Raw genomic sequence first — 6,152 nt, 5'->3', positions numbered from 1 at the left:
AGTGCTATAAGAACTAAAAGAAAAAGAATATAAAATAATGGAGTTGAACTACCGAGAGCCGCCTTCGAGGGCGAAGGAGGAGAGGCAGGAGGAGGGACTCGGGGAGGGTTTCCCGACGAGGGGGCGGCCATGGCAGCTGCGGGGCAGCAGCGGCGGCTGAGACGGACCGCGCGCCCAGCTTTGAATGAGCGGGGCTGGGACTGAGCCGGCGGAGCGCAAGCTCGAGGAAGCGACCAGCAGCGCGCGTGCGCGCGCCGTGTGTGTGCGTGTGTGTGCGCGCGCGTGTGTGTGTGTGTGTGTGTGTGTGCGCGCGCGCGCGCAGCCCGCAGCAGCTGGGAGCCTCCGCCGGGCGGGCGGGGAGGGGGAGGGGCAGGTTTTGATTCCCACCATGGGTATCACACAGTTTCGGTTATTTAAAGTTTGTACCTGCCTAGCAACAGTATTCTCATTCCAAAAGAGATTAATACGCAGACCTGGCAGAGGACGGAAATTAAGTGGAGACCAAAGAACTTTGCCAACTACAGTTGATTATTCATCAGTTCCTAAGCAGACAGATGTTGAAGAGTGGGCTTCCTGGGATGAAGATGCACCCACAAGTGTAAAGATTGAAGGAGGGAATGGGAATGTGGCAACACAGCAAACTGCTTTAGAACAACTGGAACCTGACTATTTTAAGGACACGACACCAACTATAAGGAAAACCCAGAAAATCATTATTAAGAACAGAGAACCATTAAAGTTTGGCATCCCAGATGCTAGCAGGGGTTTCTCTAGTAGACTAGCAGTTACACAAGATATGCCTTTTATTCATCAGTCTCCTGAATTAGGTGACTTGGATACCTGGCAGGAAAATACCAGTGCATGGGAAAAAGAAGACGATGGGGCCTGGCAAGCCAAAGAAGTTCTGAGGCAGCAGAAGAGAGAGAAAAGAGAGCAGCAGAACAACAAAGGAAGAAAATGGAAAAGGAAGCACAGGGGCTAATGAAGAAAGAACAAAACAAAATTGGTGTGAAACTTTCATGACAAAATGTTCTTCAGATGTCAAAGTGCCAGTACGGGAAACATGAGCTCCACAACGCAAGTAACATTTGTATGGAGCTAAGAGTAGTTTCAGAATACGAATACACGGCTTGATTTTAATGCATTCATCAGGCCATGCAGGACACCAGGGTTCTCTCAAAGTCCCTTGAACTCTTGGTGATTGAGACTCAACAAAAAAAGACTTGTGAGTTAATATTTTCTTCAACGTGTTCCAACCATATGACAATTGTTTGCTGTAGAGAAACTATTACAAATGGAACAGATCAGTACCTCTTCAAGCTAGTGTTTCTAGCTAATTAAATGGGTGTAAATTTTATGGTGGGAAAGAACTCTGCTGTCTATAATGCTTTCCTTCAATGTGCATAATGATAAAGTAATTTTAAATATTAAAAAAAATTAATGGAGTTGAGAAGGTCTGTGGCTTAGGAGGCCGCCGTAGTTCACTGCTGCCCAAACTGCTCTACCTGGCATTTAAAATATTTCATCCAAAGGGCTCACTTACCTATCCAACCTTGCTGGATTTTAGCAGTCTACTTCCAGATTCTTCCCTTGACAGGTGCAAAAACTGATAACCAGAGATTTTAAGAGATGGCTCATTCTTATGCAGCTGGTTAGTATTAGAGTTGACAAAAGCAGTGAAGTCTCCTATGAAAATATATTTGCAATATATTGTTAGTAAAAAAAAAAATCTTTTATTAAACAGTGTATTTCTACATGTGAGTGTGTGTGTGTGTTTTCATTCCAAGTAATGACTGTGGTTGATTTCTATTTTCTTCTTCCTCTCTTTTAAAAAATTTTATTAAATAAAATTTTATTTTATTGATTTACAATGTGTTAATTTCTGCTCTACAGCACTGAATCAGTTATACATGTATGTATTCTTTTTCATATTCTTTCCCATTATGGTTTTATCACAGGATATTGAATATTGTTTCCTGTGCTATACAGTAGGGCCTTGTCGTTTATCCATCCTATATATAATAGTTTGCATCTGCTCATCCCAGACTTCCAGTACCTCCCACCCCCACCCTTGGCAGCCACAAATCTGTTCTCTATGTCTGTGAGTCTGCTTCTGTTTCATAGATATGTTCATTGTGTCGTATTTCAGATTCCACATATAAGTGATATCATATATATAGTATTTGCTTTTCTCTTTCTGACTTCATTTAATATGATAATCTCTAAGTCCATCCATGTTGCTGCAAATGGCAGTATTTCATTCTCTTTAATGGCTGAGTAATATTCCATTGTGTGTGTGTGTGTGTGTGTGTGTGTGTGTGTGTATCACATTTTCTTTATCCATTCATCTGTCGATGGACATTTAGGTTGTTTCCATGTCCTGGCTATTGTAAATAGTGCTTCTATGGGGCTTCCCTGGTGGTGCAGTGCTTGAGAGTCCGCCTGCCGATGCAGGGGGCGCGGGTTCGTGCCCCGTTTCGGGAGGATCCCACGTGCCGCGGAGCGGCTGGGCCCGTGAGCCATGGCCGCTGAGCCTGCGCGTCCGGAGCCTGTGCTCCGCAAATGGGAGAGGCCACAGCAGTGAGAGGCCCGCATAACGCAAGGAAAAAAAAAAAAAAAAAAATAGTGCTTCTATGAACATAGGGGTGCATATTTCTTTTCGAATTATAGTTTTGTCTGGGTATATGCCCAGAAGTGGGATTGCTGGATCATATGGCAACTCTGTTTTTAGTTTTTTTAAGAACCTCCATACTGTTTTCCATAGTGGCTGAGCCGATTCACATTCCCACCAATAGTGTAAAGAGGGTTCCCTTTCTCCACACCCTCTCCAGCATTTATTATTTGTAGACTTTTTAATGATGGCCATTCTGGCCAGTGTGAAGTGGTACCTCATTGCAGTTTGGATTTGGATTTCTCTAATAATTAGCTATGATGAGCATCTTTTCATGTGCCTATTGACTATCTGTATGTCTTCTTTGGAGAAATGTCTATTTAGGTCTTCTGCCCATTTTTCGATTGGGTTGTTTGTTTTTTGTTACTGAGTTGTATGAGCTGTTTGTATATTTTGGAAATTAAGCCCTTGTCAGTCACATCATTTGAAAATATTTTGTCCCAGTTTGTTGTCTTTTTGTTTTGTTTATGGTTTCCTTTGCTGTGCAAAAGCTTATAAGCTTGACTAGGTCCCATTTGTTTACTTTTGCTTTTATTTCTGTTGTCTTGGGAGACTGACCTAAGAAAACATTAGTACGATTTATGTCAGAGAATGTTTTGCCTATGTTCTCTTCTAGAAGTTTTATGTTGTCTTATGTTTAAGTCTTTAAACCATTTTGAGTTTATTTTGGTGCACGGTGTGAGGGTGTGTTCTAACTTCATTGATTTGCATGCGGCTGTCCAGCTTTTCCCAAACCACTTGCTAAAGAGACTGTCTTTTCCGCATTGTATATTTTTGCCTCCTTTGTCAAAGATTAATTGTCCATAGGTGTGTGGGTCTATTTTCTTCTTTTGATTGTCTATGTTTTCCTTGATATACTTGTAAGACTATTGGTTGATTTGGAATAAAAAGGGAAATTTAGTGGCTTATATGACTGGGAAGACTAGGGAGACTCTTTCCGCCACAACCAGAACATGTGAATCAAAGCAGGGTGTTGTCCTTCATTAGATTTCTTGACCCTGTTTCGCTCTGAGTGTTGGCCTCCTTCCCACCCACTGAAGGTGATCTTCCATGTGGCCAGGAGACGTGGCCAATGGCAACACTACTCTTTGTTATTTCCACTCCATAACTCCAGGAGAAAGAGAGTTTCTCCAGATGATTCTGACTGGCCCTGTTACCAAGTCCAAGCTTGTACTGCTTGCCACATGACAGGCAAATAAATCGAGAGCTGAGTTGTTGGGGCAAAGAATAGTGACGTTATTTGGAAAGCCAGCAGACCGAGAAGATGGTGGACTAGTGTCCCAGGAACCATCTTGCCAGGGTTTGGAGGCTAGTTTCTTTTACAGAACAAAGACGGAGAGGTGAAGAGTAAAAAAGGCTGCAAATAAGTTGCTGCAAATATTTCCTGGCTCCAGCCAGACTCCAGAGGGGATGTGTTAATTTCTTCTTTCCTGACGCCATTCACAGGTGGGCCTGGTCAGAATGTTTTCTGTGATCTCAACAAAGGTATTTTAGCTTAACACTCACACATGGGAGGCAGGGTTCCCAGAGATGGGCCATTCTTTAAGCTATAGGCAACATCCCTTTAGTTATTAACTTGTAGTGAAAGTGATAGAATACAAAGGTTAAAGTAAAAGAAACAGATCCAATATGGAGTCAGACTTGTTCTTTCCTGTTACAGCCCCTCCTGGTCACATGACCCAGGTAGATTTGTAACTACGTTCAGGAGAGGGGGAGTCTCTCATGGATCCAACCAAGTCATGTGCCTCTCCTGTCACAGGGCACAATTCCATGGTAGAGGATCCCTGACAATACTTTATGGAGTGGGAAGAATTAGTCCTCAGAAGAAAGGCAACCAAACCACATGTTTACCATGATATGTATTTACTCTTTCAGTTAAAAAAAAAAAAGAATATAGTTATTTTAGGAAAAAAGAAAGTCTTGTAACTTTTCTAGTCTCTTCCTGTCATCCTATAGAGTTTCTCCATTTACTGCCCTCACTACTTTCTATTCCCAGCATACTTGGTCCTATCTCTGTGATGTTGCTGGGCTTTCCCTCTCTGACTGAAAGGAGCATGGTACCTACATAGAAACCTGGGTTCTAGTCCAACCTGTGCCATTAACCACTCTTTGTGAGTCTTGAATGTAACACCCTCTCCTGGAGCCTCAGTTTTCTTAACCCTGTGAATACATGAGTGGGGAGGGATCCAGATGACTAATAAACAAACACAAGTATGAGGAGACTCCACTTAAGGGGTCTCCCATTTTCCCAGTGGGAAGTATGGCAGGCACACAAAACAAGTTCAATTATAATAAGTCAACTTTTCAGAATGCAAATGAATATCAAATTGTATTTATTTTTAATTTCTCTATACAGACTTATGAAGATAGCATATTTTATAAAGCATTAATTAGTCACACAGTGTTTTCTACCCTAATGTTCTGTAAGTAATTTTATTTAATACACATAAAATATTTAACATGAGCATGATCCTCAATAGAGCCACTTTTGAGTCACCTAACAGTTTTCCAGAGTATGCCATCTTTATTTCTATTGAAGTTTTTTGAAACTTAGTCCCTTTTGAATCTGGGTAGGATGTTTTCACTGGCATTTATTATCCCTTGTCACAAATACTCATTCAAAAGACAGTATCCTTGATCTTCATTTCTTTTGTGTGTGTTTGTGATACCTACAACATGTCATTATGTTGATTTTTCAAATGATCTTTAAGAGGCTTGTTTACAATGCCATCCAGCACTCACGATTATGAGCTCATACCCCAGGAATAATTCCTACATCTTTATTCGATTTATTGTTTCCTTATTGTCTCCAACCTAATCCATCATGTGACTTCTATACACATCAAACTAGCATTAATAGTGGGTATTTCAGGTGAACATATTTCATTTACTTCATTATTCCAAGTAAAGTTAATAGATGTGTGCAGTTTGTTAAGAATGTGGATAATGTGACCCCCTCTTTACCGAGGGATAATTTGGAGAGAAACCCTCACCATAGTATTTGTGATGGCAAGGGGAGGCAAGAAGAACAGTTGATGAAAGTCGGTTTTTAAAACTGTACACACCATAGAGGAGAGACAGGGATGATGCTGTATGAGGACTCAGTCATGTAGGGAATTAACCTGGGGTGACCTGCCTGTGGCACTAGTACAAAGGCAGATATGGGCTGTGTTGAGCCAGCAGAAGCCGAGGAGGGACCACTGGCACCTGGAAAGATAGTTCTCGGTGTGAGTTAAAGGAAAAGGAAGAGAGGGTAAGTTTTAGAAGGATCTCTCTGCCTGGAGTGAGAGCAGGTCATTTGTTGCACCTCCATTTACTTCAATATTAACATGTCACGAGTCCTTTCTCTAGGGCACTTGCTAGTCACGAATGTCACATTTCAAATCTGAAACAGCCTGAAAACTGTTGATAACTGTCACTGGGAAAAACTGAGAGGTAGATGAATAGTGAATACAAAGGAATAGGATGAATCATCTACGTC

The 6,152-nt window shown here is 41.6% G+C and overlaps 1 pseudogene across 1 annotated transcript; it reads left to right on the top strand.

Moving 5' to 3' along the window:
• The first annotated feature begins 378 nt into the window (after positions 1-378).
• LOC103077120 (receptor-binding cancer antigen expressed on SiSo cells pseudogene) lies at positions 379-1,425 on the top strand (annotated as a pseudogene). The gene has a single exon (XR_456893.1). The product of XR_456893.1 is annotated as a receptor-binding cancer antigen expressed on SiSo cells pseudogene (transcript).
• Positions 1,426-6,152: the final 4,727 nt, after the last annotated feature.

Source organism: Lipotes vexillifer, unplaced genomic scaffold (genome assembly GCF_000442215.2).
Source record: "Lipotes vexillifer unplaced genomic scaffold, Lipotes_vexillifer_v1.1 scaffold278, whole genome shotgun sequence".
NCBI lineage: Eukaryota > Metazoa > Chordata > Mammalia > Artiodactyla > Lipotidae > Lipotes > Lipotes vexillifer.
This window is presented reverse-complemented; position numbering and strand designations above follow the sequence as displayed.